The sequence below is a fragment of the Alligator mississippiensis genome, chromosome 1, assembly GCF_030867095.1.
Source record: "Alligator mississippiensis isolate rAllMis1 chromosome 1, rAllMis1, whole genome shotgun sequence".
Taxonomy (NCBI): Eukaryota; Metazoa; Chordata; order Crocodylia; family Alligatoridae; genus Alligator; species Alligator mississippiensis.
This window is the reverse complement of record NC_081824.1, coordinates 161,039,066-161,051,815: the sequence shown is the minus strand read 5'-3', so window position 1 is coordinate 161,051,815 and position 12,750 is coordinate 161,039,066. Positions and strand designations below refer to the sequence as shown.

Below are 12,750 nucleotides of genomic sequence, written 5' to 3'. Positions count from 1 at the left end.
TTTGTTTTTCTCCTGCGTGGCATACCCTTTATGGTGCACCCCCCCCCCCCAAGTCCCCTCTCTATTAAGAAAGATTTTGTCCAATAAAATCTCATTCCATTTAAAGCCTCTGAATTGAGTGTATGTTTGGTATCTTTTAACCAATCAGAAAAAAATGATTGTTTTCAGAGGCCAAGGAGAACAACTGCTGTTCAGCTATGACCTGATCCAGCTCCCATCAAAAGTCAAATGAAAGACTCCCATTAACTTTTGTGGGAGCTGGGTTAGTCCCTGCCCCTCAAGCAGCTCAGAATAAGAAGTGTAACTATTTGGGGGGTTTAAGTTTCTAGCCTGAATCTTTGCTTTTGCTGAGACTCCTATTGGCACCTCACACACTTCCTAAAAAACACTTTTTCTTCTTTCCTCACAGTACCCAAAAACACTGACAGTACTTCCATGAAGAACTGACCACACCTGAGCACTGCTAGCTCTCTCAAAATCATAGTGTATCATAGTGTATACAGTTCCTCACAAACTACTACTAATAACCTGACTTCTCCATGAAAACACTTCTACTTTCCACAAAAGTTTTACTAGCATCTGGTTATAAGTGAGCAATTTAGCAGGCTGGTTCCTGCAACCTGGCTTTGCTCCCCAAGGACCTCCTCAGCCAGTCCTCCAAAAAGCACAGTTTTTGCAGAACACACAAATACAGCAATCAACAAACAAAACCTTGTTCCAGGCCCAGTCCCCTGGCTCCAACTCTGACTGCAGTGCTTCCTCTTCTTGGTAGCAAGTTTATTTGGCTCATAGCTTGCCTCCTATCTGCAAACAGCTACTTCTCAGAGTTTTGCCCCTTTCTGCTCTCTCACTGAGATGTTAAACTTCTGGTGGGATACTCCCACATTATCTAAATGCCCATAGCTGGGCTTTGTCAACTGGGCTGACTGCTCCTTCTTAAAGGAACAGCCTAGCCTATTACCAATTAACTTCACACATGTTCTGTTCTTCTCTCCTCCAGCTATCTGCCTACCTCCCTGAAGTGTATTAAGTGCCATAATTAGAAATGGCTCTGTACAATTCTCTCTTACCCCCTAAGGCAAGGGAAAATCCAGGGGGGTCATAGTGGTGTGGTCACATCGTCCTTTGACCGCTACTCCACTCCAAGTTTCAAAACAACTTTGCATGCATTGCTACACTGGTATCAGCATCAGACATTTTGGCATTCTTGAGATTTGGAGCAGCCCAATCAAACTCAGCATAGTACAGTGCAGCACTGTGCAGGGCATGTGCAGGTGGGTAGGGGAGCACTCACCTCTCTCCCACCTTTTCAAAATCCTAGATACACCAGTGCCCTAAGATGACTATTTTATGACAGTTCTTTTTTTAATACCATATTTGAACAATTCTAAGACATGGTTCCCTCCCACACAGTTAACATGGGGAGAAACGCCCTTCATCTTAGAACTGAGTACAAGGATGGTGGGGAGGGGAGCAGATAGCTGCTGTGGCTGTAGGGGCTAAAGTCTCTACCTGGGGTTAGCAGCTGTTGCCTGCCTCCCCCCTCTGCCTCTGCAACCCACCATCTCCCCACCTCTTCTCCCCTTCTCTCCCCATGCAACCTCTACTCCTTTACTTACCCTTCTCCCTTCCACCATTTACCTTTGCTCCATGCCAGTATACTCAGCCTGAGGCACTGAGCATAGCCCTAGCTCCGCAGTAGCAGCATGCTTCCTGCACAGCTGCTACAGGGCCATGCTAGGCCATGATCAGTGCCCCAGGATAGAACAGGGATGGAGCCTGTCAGTGTGGAGTACAGGCTTGGGGGAGGTGGGAGCAGAGGCTGACAGGAAGGGGAAGCAGAGGCTGGGGGGAACAGGGAGCGGAGGCTGAGGGAGGGACAGGCAGGGAGCAGAGTTGGCAAGGGGTCAGGTACAAGTAGGGGGGACAGCCGCTTGACCTCCCTGCACAACTTGCCTTCCCATTACCTACCCCCTTGCAACAGTGGGAGGGATTAATTAAAGATGACCCTCCAATAATTAGATGCTATATATGGAAAATTATAACAGATTTATATATTTTTCCATGTATACAATCTAATTATTGGTGGGCTGTCCTAAATTCAGGGTCATCCTAGATTTGAGTAAATATGGTATTTGCTTTATGGCTGCTGTGTTTCATGTTTCAGTTATTGATAGCAAAGTTGCCTTGCAGTTGTGATGGAAAACCATGACATTTGAAATGGTTCTTACATCCTACAAAAGCTCATTCCAGACCTCCTGCTGAGGAAACTCTGCTTCCTGAACAGATGAGTTTTTTCTCCTCTATTGTGTCCATGCAGCTATCTTTTAGTCACCCTGGGCCCAGCCAACTGCATGTCTTGAAACTGGCATTATATTCTATGAAAGAACCAAGGATGCTCTGAACTATTTTCTTATTCACATATGGAAACCCCTAACCTGTCAATCCAATGCATGAAATAAGTTACACTCTCAAAAAGCTATTGCAGAGGCTGAAGACTTGATTCTTCTGCTAGTCTTAATGGGCATCTTTACATGTGCTCCGGGGTGGGGAGGTGGGCACTTTAATTAGAGCAGCTCCTGAGAGCCGCTCTTATTAAAGCACCCACAGTGTTTTGTGTATTCAGAGTTTGACAAGCCTTAGTTAAAGTGCCCCCACCACCATTTTGAAGTGTGGGGACATTGAATACATATGATGCCGAGGCTATTAGAGCATGCTAATTAGCACACTCCGGCAGACTGAGGCATCAGGCACATACATAGGTGTCCTATGGTTTTAACTTGGTTGCTTGGATATCCCGTGCCCTAGGAGCTGCATTAGTACTCTGGAAAGCACTGCAACAGTGTCCACCTGCCTTAACAATAAATGCAAAACCTGTCAACACATCTCCACTACCACCACAATCAATCAGAATCCATGGATCCTACACCAAGTGGCGGAACAAGCCCTGTGGGAGGAAGGAGGGCACATGGTTTCACAAACAGAGCAGGGTGGGGGTGGTGTGCATACATCCCAAGAGCAGGGGGTATGGCACATGGCTTCCAAGACTGGAGGGACAGGGGTGGGGGCAGGGGCAAGTGCACAGCAGTCTTACTTATGGTGGGATCTCCTAAAGAGCCTCCCTGGCTGAGCTGCTGCTGCTGCCACTACCACAAGGTACCTTGCCTGCACTAGCTGTTGCTCTCAAAGTGGCAGCAGCAACAGCCAGGGACTGTTTTGGAGTTCCTTGCATGAGTATGCTGCCAAGGAACAGACTCTGAAGGGGTGGGGAGCAATTCTGGTGCCCTCCTAACTTGGCACCTGGAGCAGGTGCCCCTCTCAATCACCCTGGATTAAGCTACTGCCTATGCATGTCTATCTCAAAATGTGGTATATCTCAAATATATCTCCAAATGCCCTCATAAAAACAACGTGGGTAAAACTAAAGAAAAACTACACACCAGAATGACCCCTCATAGAAAGATGATAAAGGACAGAAACTCCCAAACACAAGTGGGAAAGCACTTTTCACAGAACAACTACTCCACCTCTGACCTCTCAGTTCTTGTGATCAAAATAAATGTACAGTATCTTCCCAAGACAACCTGAACAAACATCAAAACCTTAGTGGACACTAAAAGCCATGGACTAAACACAGGTGATAGCTTGCCAGTTTCTTAGTACTCCACAGGTAATAACAACCCCATAATTAGGTTATCTATTCTACTGCACTTCTCTTGTTTTGCTCTTTGCTTCTACTTTACAGCTCTCTTCCGTTCCCTTAAGTGACTTTTTCATTTACATGGAATTACACACAAGCCATTGTTCCATCTATTATTTAGGTCAAGCTGTCTGCTTGTTTTCCAGACCTACGTGCCCAAAAGGCTGTTTAATCTCTCTCACAATTATATAGTTGGTCCAATAAAAGATATCTCCCCCCAAAAAATCCTTGTCTTTCATATATTTCCTAGACCAACACAGCTACAACACTCTAACTTAATCTTCCTTGTGAAAAGTCAATTTTCTTCATGTTTCTTGTGACTTCTGCAAGATCAGCTATGTATATTTGCAGCAAGTGAATCTCCCATAATGGTGCCTTATCTCACCTAATCATTCAAGAGACATAGACTGTCACCTATAGTCTTGCTGAGCATACGAGGATTTATGATGCTCTCCACAGAAAATGAACATACCAAGGCCTAATGTTATCCTGCACCTACCACCCCATGTACCCAAACTCAGAGAGACAACCATTAATCAACAGCCAGGGTTGACAGGAGATCAGGGGCTGGTTCATCCTCCCACAGAAGCCTTGGAGCTGATGGGAGATAAGAATAAGCTGACTTAGCTCAGTTGTAATTTGCAATTGAGAGTTCTCTGCATGCTGTCAAGTTCTGAAAAAGGATTTCCACATCCCAAACAATACATTTTCATTAGCATCAGCAGATCTCTAGAACAGCAGGATGGCATGGCTGAAGAGAAGTAGTTTATGCCAGCTGTGCAACAAAGACAGATTCTACTACCTCAAACGTTGTGACAGAAATTATCTTTCACCTCATCTGTAGATAAATAGCAGTTAAGTAGTCTTTGCAGTTATGAAGCCATTAAAAAAGTGGGGTTGCCAACCCTTAAACCACAACCACCAGTCTGCACCAAGCAAATGTTAAAGAGTCTCAAACTGATTGAGGACATTCCCCAAAGGGCAGGACTCTCAGGCCTACCGAAAAAATAGATCAGACACTGCATACAACAGATTCAGTAAATCACATTTTTAAATACAGGAAGTGCAACCACATCCCACATGCAAGCGCTCAAAAATAATCCAACACTCACCAGAAAAACCTGAGATTATTAGGAAGAGATATAGAGAAACTTCCCCCTCACCTAACAGACACAGACATTGCTCAGTGAGTAGAATTATAGTGCCTTTTAATGAGTAAGCACAACGATCTTAAATAACCACTACTTAAGTTGCTTTTTCTTATATTAAAAATCAAAAGGATTGAATAGGAAACGGGAAATGAAGGAATGTCATCACAAACACTGAATTTCTGTGCAAGGCATAGAAGAGACAAATATTGTTAATTTAGTAGTTGCACTTGGTTGGGTAAAATACAAAGGGTTTTCATTTATGCATTACAGGAACATAGGATCATAGGAAAGTAGCCCTTGAAGGGACCTCACAAGATCATCTAGTTCAGGCAGGATCATTGCTGAATAAACCATTCCAGCCAAGTGTCTGATTAACCTGTTCTTGAAAACTTCCAACGATGGAGATTCCACATTTTTTCTATGTAGTTTGTTCCAACACTTGGCCATCCCCAGAGTCAGACAGTGCCTCCTGATTTCCAACCTAAATTTCCACTGCTGCATCTTGAGGCCAGTGCTCCTAGCTCTGTACCCCTACAGCATCAGAGAAAAACTTATCTCCAGCCTCTCTGTAATAACCCTCCAGCTCTGTAATAGCCCTAATTTGAAGACTGTTATCAACACCTCCCTCCCCTCCATCTCCTCTTTTCCAGACTAAATAACCCTACTTCTTTCAGCCTTCCCTCATAAGTGTTGCTTTCCAGACTTATAATCATTTTTGTTGCTCTGGGTTGGACTCCTTCCAATCTGTCCACATCCTTCTTGAAGCGTGGTGCAAAAACCCAACACAGTATTCCAGGTGCGGCCTCACCAGCGCTGAATACAGCAGAAGATTCACTTCTCTTGATTTGCCAGTGACACTCCTGTAAATACAACCCAGTATGCTGTTGGTTTTTTTTGCAACAAGAACACCCTGTTGGCTTATACTCAGCTTATGGTCTACTATCATCCCCAGGTCCTTCTCTGCAGTAGTGCATCCAAGCCAGTCATCGTAAATTAGAATTATTACTCAGGATTTATATATCACTATATCATATATAATGCAGCTAAAAGTGCCCACACCTTATGGGAAGGGAGGTTTGCTGTTGAGATTTGCAAGCTGGGAAATACCAATATAGAGAATGAGAATCTGCAAGAGAGGCAGTGGTTTCCAGCTCACCCACCCTAGCTAACTACATGCACCTACCTGTTTCCTCATTGTTGAAGGAAATAGGAAGCTGTTGGCAATGTGTATACATCATCTAACAAGAGCAGGCATTCATTTCCAGTCCATAAATTCATCCACAGCCCTAGTAGAGCTCCCTCAGCTTGACATTCAGTAAGCTGCTGGTTTGCCTCCACATACTCCTAGTTTGCTTGGTCTAAGTTTAGCCCAACCCTGGCTCTTTCCTGACCCTCCCTGCCTCCCTGGCACACATGCTGGACACGGGCTCTCTATGTACCGCCCCCCCCGAACCCTTCCACCCTGCTTCATGGAAATTCAACCTCACAGACTAGCTGCTCTATGCAGAACCAGTGCTGATCTCTGCAGAACCTGCAGTAGTTGAAGCTCCTGCCCTTCCAGAGACGTAAGCCTGTGAGCCATGTAGGATTACAAATCTCCCCTTTAGAGACACAAGACAGTCTACTCACATGCTCTGTCAGGTTTACAGAAAACAATCACTCACTCCAGGGGCAGATGCAAAGGGGGTGCTATGGGGGTGCCTGTGTCACACACAAGCCCTCAGTTTCAGGGCTATAGCATTACTAGAACAGGGTGATAGGGACAGTAGCCCAGGTGTTGACTTGGGAGGAGGTGAAAAACTCATAGCTGCTGTGGCAGCCACACAATCACATCAACAATAGCTAGAAGTCACCAACTGCCCCAGATGTCTAGCTGCCTTTTTATGCCTTTGCCTGTGCCACATATGAGTGCCCAGTGCATGGCAGTAGCTGTCCCTCGCCTACTCCTTTTCCCTGCTGCCAAATTCAGTGGGGAGGGGAAGGAATTGAAGGGTGAACAGCAGCCTCATTCACCCCCTGGATTTCAGAACCATGTGACAGGAGAGGCTCTGGTCAGACCCTGCACTGATCAGCTGGTAACATATAGCTCGCTGCTCATGTGGCACTCCATCACAAGCCCACGAGTGGACAGTGAGTTTAGAGTTCATTGAGCATGCATGGCACAGCCAAAATCGGGAGGGTGTACCCCTGCTCCTACATCCACTACTGACTCACCCTTTGCTCTTCAGTAAAGAGTGAATTAGCAAAAGAAATACACAGATCTCATCAATATAAAAATGCCTACACATAGTACACAGCCTCAGTTCCCTCATCCTTAAACAGCATTTGGGCATATGCCAGAATCTTCCAAAGAATCCAAGATCACCCCTATCTATCTTCTACACATCATGAAAAGTCTCTCTGTCTCTCTTTCTTCTATGCTACCAGTTTCCACCTTCCTTAGCTACTCTTGCAGTTAAACTAGACTCCTCTGGAAACTGTAGCTTTCCATTCCTCTCCTTTGCCTAGACTTCTTGGGCTTTTATAGACAAGCAGCAAGGCTGCTCCAACGTGCTGTAAATCCAGCGCATTGGAGCAGACTCAATTAATCGAGTCTGCTGGAGTGCGGAAATTAATGCACTCCAGCAGCCTCCAGCGGTCACATGTATCAGCATCCCTGCGCTGAAAAATGGTGGCAGGGCACTTTAAACTAAAGCTCGTTCTATGAGCTTTAGTTCAAAGTGCCCTGCCACCATTTTTCAGCGCTGGGGCACTGATACACGTAACGCTCAGGCACTTTTCATTAGCGCAGCTCTCTAAAGTACCCCTTCCCCTGCATCCTAGAGCACGTCTATAAATGCCTCTTGTGTCTGGGTCCTTCTGAGTACCCCACAAAGCTCTTAGGCTCTTAGGCTCTGTAATTTTTTAGATTTAGTGCTAACACTTAACTTCTTTATCCACAATGTTTAGAGCAGCAGAATTCCCTATACCATGCTAGTTTCCTTAAGCGTCACCCTCTTGTTAATCAAAGGTACTCCCACTTGAAAGGGAGCCATCATCAAGCTAACATCCTTCTATTATTCTTTGTCTAAACATTATGGACGCTGACAGACATGGGGGGAAAAAATGCTCTTTACCAGAATCAGCAGCGCGTTACTTTGACCCAACTCCGCAGCATCTGTATAGATTGGGTGCTTCAGAGAGGCTTTTTGGCGCTTTTGTCTATTAGCTGATTCAGTCAGCTAATAGATAAAAGCACCTAAAAAGCCCAACTAAAGCACCTGATCTCTACAGATGTTGGATGAGCTGGGTCTAACTAACGTGATACCTCTTCTGGGCATGCACTGAGCTCGGTGTGAGAGTGCACAGAGTTTAAAGTCAAGCATTGTTTTGGGGGAGGGGGGGTCCACATCTGCTAGCAGCCTCTAAGACAGTACAAAAACATATAGCTGACTGCAAACATTCAGTGATACAGACATTTCATAGCATCAAGCAGAAGTCATAAACGGTATATGGTTAGATATCCCAAATCATCACAAGCTACTTACTGCTTGACCCCCACCTCAAACAAACATAAGAGCAAATAGCAGAACCCCAAGCCAGATTCTAGTAATCCCTCTCAGGACATACAGCCCAAGAAGGAGAAAGGAAAGGTGCTTTTATGCCAAATTTTGGGTTTGACAGAGAACATACTTGGTGCTCCACATTAAGTTAGTGCTGCTCAGATTTGTGGTGGCATCCTACAGCTATCCAAACCATCCTATACAAATTCATAATCTAACCTCTTAGTATAACTACCATCAACCTGGACACAACACAAGACGTAACACCCTAAACTGCTACAGGTAAAGCAAGGGGCTCACTGCTTTAAAAGGGTTTTAATAATATACGTTTAAGACATCCTAGGTAAGGGCCATGCCCCCTGCAACAGAGGAAGGTAAAAACCTTCCACAGTCCACATCAATCTGTCCATGAGATAAATTTATTTCCTGACACCAAATATGGTAATCAGTCTGACCCTGAACAGAGGGGCAGGAGTCTCTAGCCAGAAATCTCCAGCTTTAAATCCCAGCAGAAGCACTCCTCAGTCAAAGTCCCCAGCCTTGGCTGCAGGCAGTGTCCAATGCCTCTGAAGAAAGCTTAAAATAGACCTGACACATGCAGCAGAAAAGGCTGGTGGGGAGGAAGCAAAGCTCATTAACATAAGAAATACACACAGTAGAAGCAAAATATAGGCATAGCTATGCCTGGCATCATCCATCTGGCCCATGGGACAAAAAGGATGGGCACCACTGGGTTAAGCCATCAGCTTCCACAACATCTTGTGGCCATGAGTTCCCTGCTTTTATTACATGCTGCATGAAAAAAAGCCTTCCTTTTATTAGTTTTAAACTTACTACCTACTAGTTTCATTTGATGACTCGTTATTCTTGTATTGTGAGAGGCAGTAAATAATTAATTCCTATTTACTTTCTTTTTTCTATTTAATATTTTGTAAGCCCTTATGTCTCTGCCTCAAGTGTCTCTTTTCTAAGAGGCTGTATAGATTACTATATCAAAATGGAGGGGTACCTTGGACATTTCACCACCTTCAGATGTTCTTCATCTTCCTTTTGGGATGATGCTAAATTATCCATTCCAGTTGAACATATTCAACCCTAGTACTAATAAAAATGCACTTAAGGAACAAATACTTTGCCTTTAAAATTCTCTAGGATGCCTCAGATATTTAAAGAATTTGTAGAGAAGCCACCCCTCTAATTCTTACAGCATTTCTCTCTCTCACCCAAATTCAAATTACACCAAGTGAATATTAACACGCTTGGCATACTCTTTCAGGGACAAAGCAAGCCCAGCAAGTGCACTCAATATAAAATTGCCTGTTCAGTAGAGTTACATCCCTCCCTGACTACTGTTACAAATGTATTTTGTAGATGAAAAGGGACAACAGATTAATAGATTTCCTTACTCCCTTGCCCCTCTCCTTTGCAAATACACATGTTCCTTGTACACAGGGTCTATCAGAAGTTAAAGGGATGTATTTTGAGAGGGTCCTTTGTTAAAATACTGGCAACATATCAGTGCCTAGATCAGCAACAAAAGACAAAGCATGCAACAATGCAACCTTTCATACTACAATAAAAACCTTTTAAGCGCATGTGGGATGAGACATATGACCCTCCTAAGGACTTTTTGTCCTGTCTTGTAAGAGTAAGGCACCCATTAATCTCCTCCACCTTCTCTTTCTCTGCTTCTTGACAGCACGGGCTGGAGAGTCCTGAGGTAGATTCTCTATGTTAGATGAGAAAAATGACTTTGCAGTTAAATCAAAGGACTAGGTCAGTCATAGTAGGTACTATGCCCACCTCCAGTAAAAATCTCTTTGTATTTCAGTCTGTAGAATGGGGTTTTACCTAATGGTTTCTTACAACCCAATTCATTTATGTCTATGAAGCATCTTCAGCTGGAAGGTACTTTAGACATGCAAGCTATTACTACTTATGGTATATCTGAGATTTCCTTTGCTTTGACAGAAGCAGAACATTTGAGGCTTGCTATTGAAACTAGTTAACTACACCAGCAATCAATGAATTAGATGTCCAGACAATAGTGAAATCTATCAGTATCTAGAGCTAGGTACAGACATTACACTTAATACACTTTCAGCGTCCAGAAAGTGCTTTATAGAACATAACAGAACAGATGCTCATGGCACAAAGTGCTTTAAAAATGGCAGATCCTACTCATTTAAGGAGCTTTAATTAAAGTGTCCCACCGCCATTTTAAAGTGTGGGGACACTGATACATGAGTCATGGAGGCTGGCTAGAACATGCTAATTAGCACATTCCAGCAGACTCAATTAATTGAGTCTGCACTGACGTGCTGCAATTACATCACGTTAAAGCAGTCTCCCCACACACATACAGGCACCCTAAGAACCTGCGACTGAAGTCTCTGAGGCAATTTGCAATGTTTAAAGATAGGTCTTTCTAATCATAGAAAAGATAAAATTACTAGCCAACAAAAAGGTGATAACAGAAATGTCCCTCCCTCCCTCCCTCCCTCCCACACACTCACACACACACACACACACACACAGTTTTCCTGGGCAATCTATTCTTGCTTGCAAACCAATACAGAGTTCTCCATCCAATTTAAACCATAAAAGAAGTGTCTGTCTGGCTTAGCAGCATTTCAGAAATAAAAGGTTTCTTCTAAAAGATCCATTTTCTAAAAGATGCCTTGTTAAAAATGTTAGATTTAAAGGATACCTTTCTCTCAGTCTCCAAGCACCAACAGCATCATAAACACTTACAATTCCTCTTAGAACATATGCTCAGGAAGGAAGTTTAACAGCTTTACTTCTGGCTTGTGGTCCCTATGGTGTTTCACAAAGATAATGAAAAGCAATCACAGCATGTGTCAGGACCATCACAAAAGCTCAAAGTTAAGTACTGAAGATAGTATTTTTAGAGAAAAAGTGCACATACACAAAGAAAATAATACTTTTGGTTCCCCTCAAATGTTGATATTTTAAGTTACTGCTTAAGTCCTTATTGATAGTTTAGAAAGGACCTTCAACTCTTCCAAAATTAAGCCATTCCTCCATTTAATTTGCAGGGGCTCTGCAACTTCTTGTCTTTCAAGAAGCAGCATATACAGCTCATGATACATGTCCACTCATTCCAACAAACAAATTAATTGCAAAAAATTAATTCTATTTTCCTCACTGATTAAACTTGAAGCATATTCATTTTCATTTTAAAGAATGTCACATTATTTCATTTTTCTCTCGATTAATAATAAAGCCTAAAAATAGAGATTAATGATTTAATCTCAACAATATTGTAATAGTGATTTTGGACAAATAAAGACTAGCAGGTAAGTTCTACTGGGAAGGAACTGGGTTTGTCATACACTTCCAGTTTTCTAAATGACTCACCTCTATGCTAAAAAAAACATTTTCAGTTCTCTGCAGAAATTCTAACATTCCACATTAACGGAAGAAGAAAACTGACGAGAAGAAAGAAAACATTCCTCCTTTTCTGACATGTACAAACTATGGACCTCCTGTCAGAACTGATCTATAATATTTCCTTCAGATCTAAATTGCTACCTGAGCCTTTTGAAAATGAAGGCAAGAACCCAGAGAACCAGTCCCCCAACATTTGGAAACCTTTAAGGAATTGTAGTCTACCCTACCATACAAGTGTACAGAAGCTGGCGCAAGTAGGGGGAGAATATAGTGGGGGAAAGAGTCCTGAAATGTCATAGAGATGAGGGAAGTATTGTGATGAGGCACACCTGGCTGGAAAAAATTGTCACAACGAACCACAGTTATGGCTAAGACTTCTTCTTCACAATTAGGAATCTAATGAGAGACAGAAATCAGTGAGTTGCTGTCCACCTCAAGGCACGCATGCACCCACTGCTGACAACAAGCCTGGCCAGAGGTCTACTGAAGGTGCTTGCAACCTCCCTACCACCTACTGTGAACAACCTGGGCTCCATGACAGGGGGTAGAGGCCTGCCTGAGCCTGGGCTGGCTGTGGCAGGCAGCCGGGAAGCTGTAAGAAGTTACGCCAGGGTCCGCAGAGCCCCAGCCCGGCTCATTGCTGGTAGCGGGTGCACACGGGCCTCAGGGTGGATAGCAGGGAAGTGGCTGGGGCTCCACTGCCACAACAAGGATCAGGCCCCTTGCAGCTTCCTCACTGTCTGCCCCAGAACACCAACGTCTTATAAGTCAAGGTTGCAGGTGTTTTTGGCACTCTGCCAAACTAAATAATTACAACTACTCCTTGCTTAATGTCATAGTTACCTTCTTGAAAAATGAAACTTTAAGCAAAATGATGTTAAGCAAATCCAGTTACGTAACAGTAGTTACCTGCTAGCAGGCAGTGGGAAAACAATGTTATAAC

At 43.6% G+C, this 12,750-nt stretch overlaps 1 protein-coding gene across 1 annotated transcript in view; it reads right to left on the bottom strand.

Annotated features, from left to right (window-relative positions):
- Nucleotides 1-12,750, bottom strand: part of KIF26B (kinesin family member 26B) — a 498,361-nt gene that overhangs the window by 293,196 nt on the left and 192,415 nt on the right. The window lies entirely within an intron of this gene.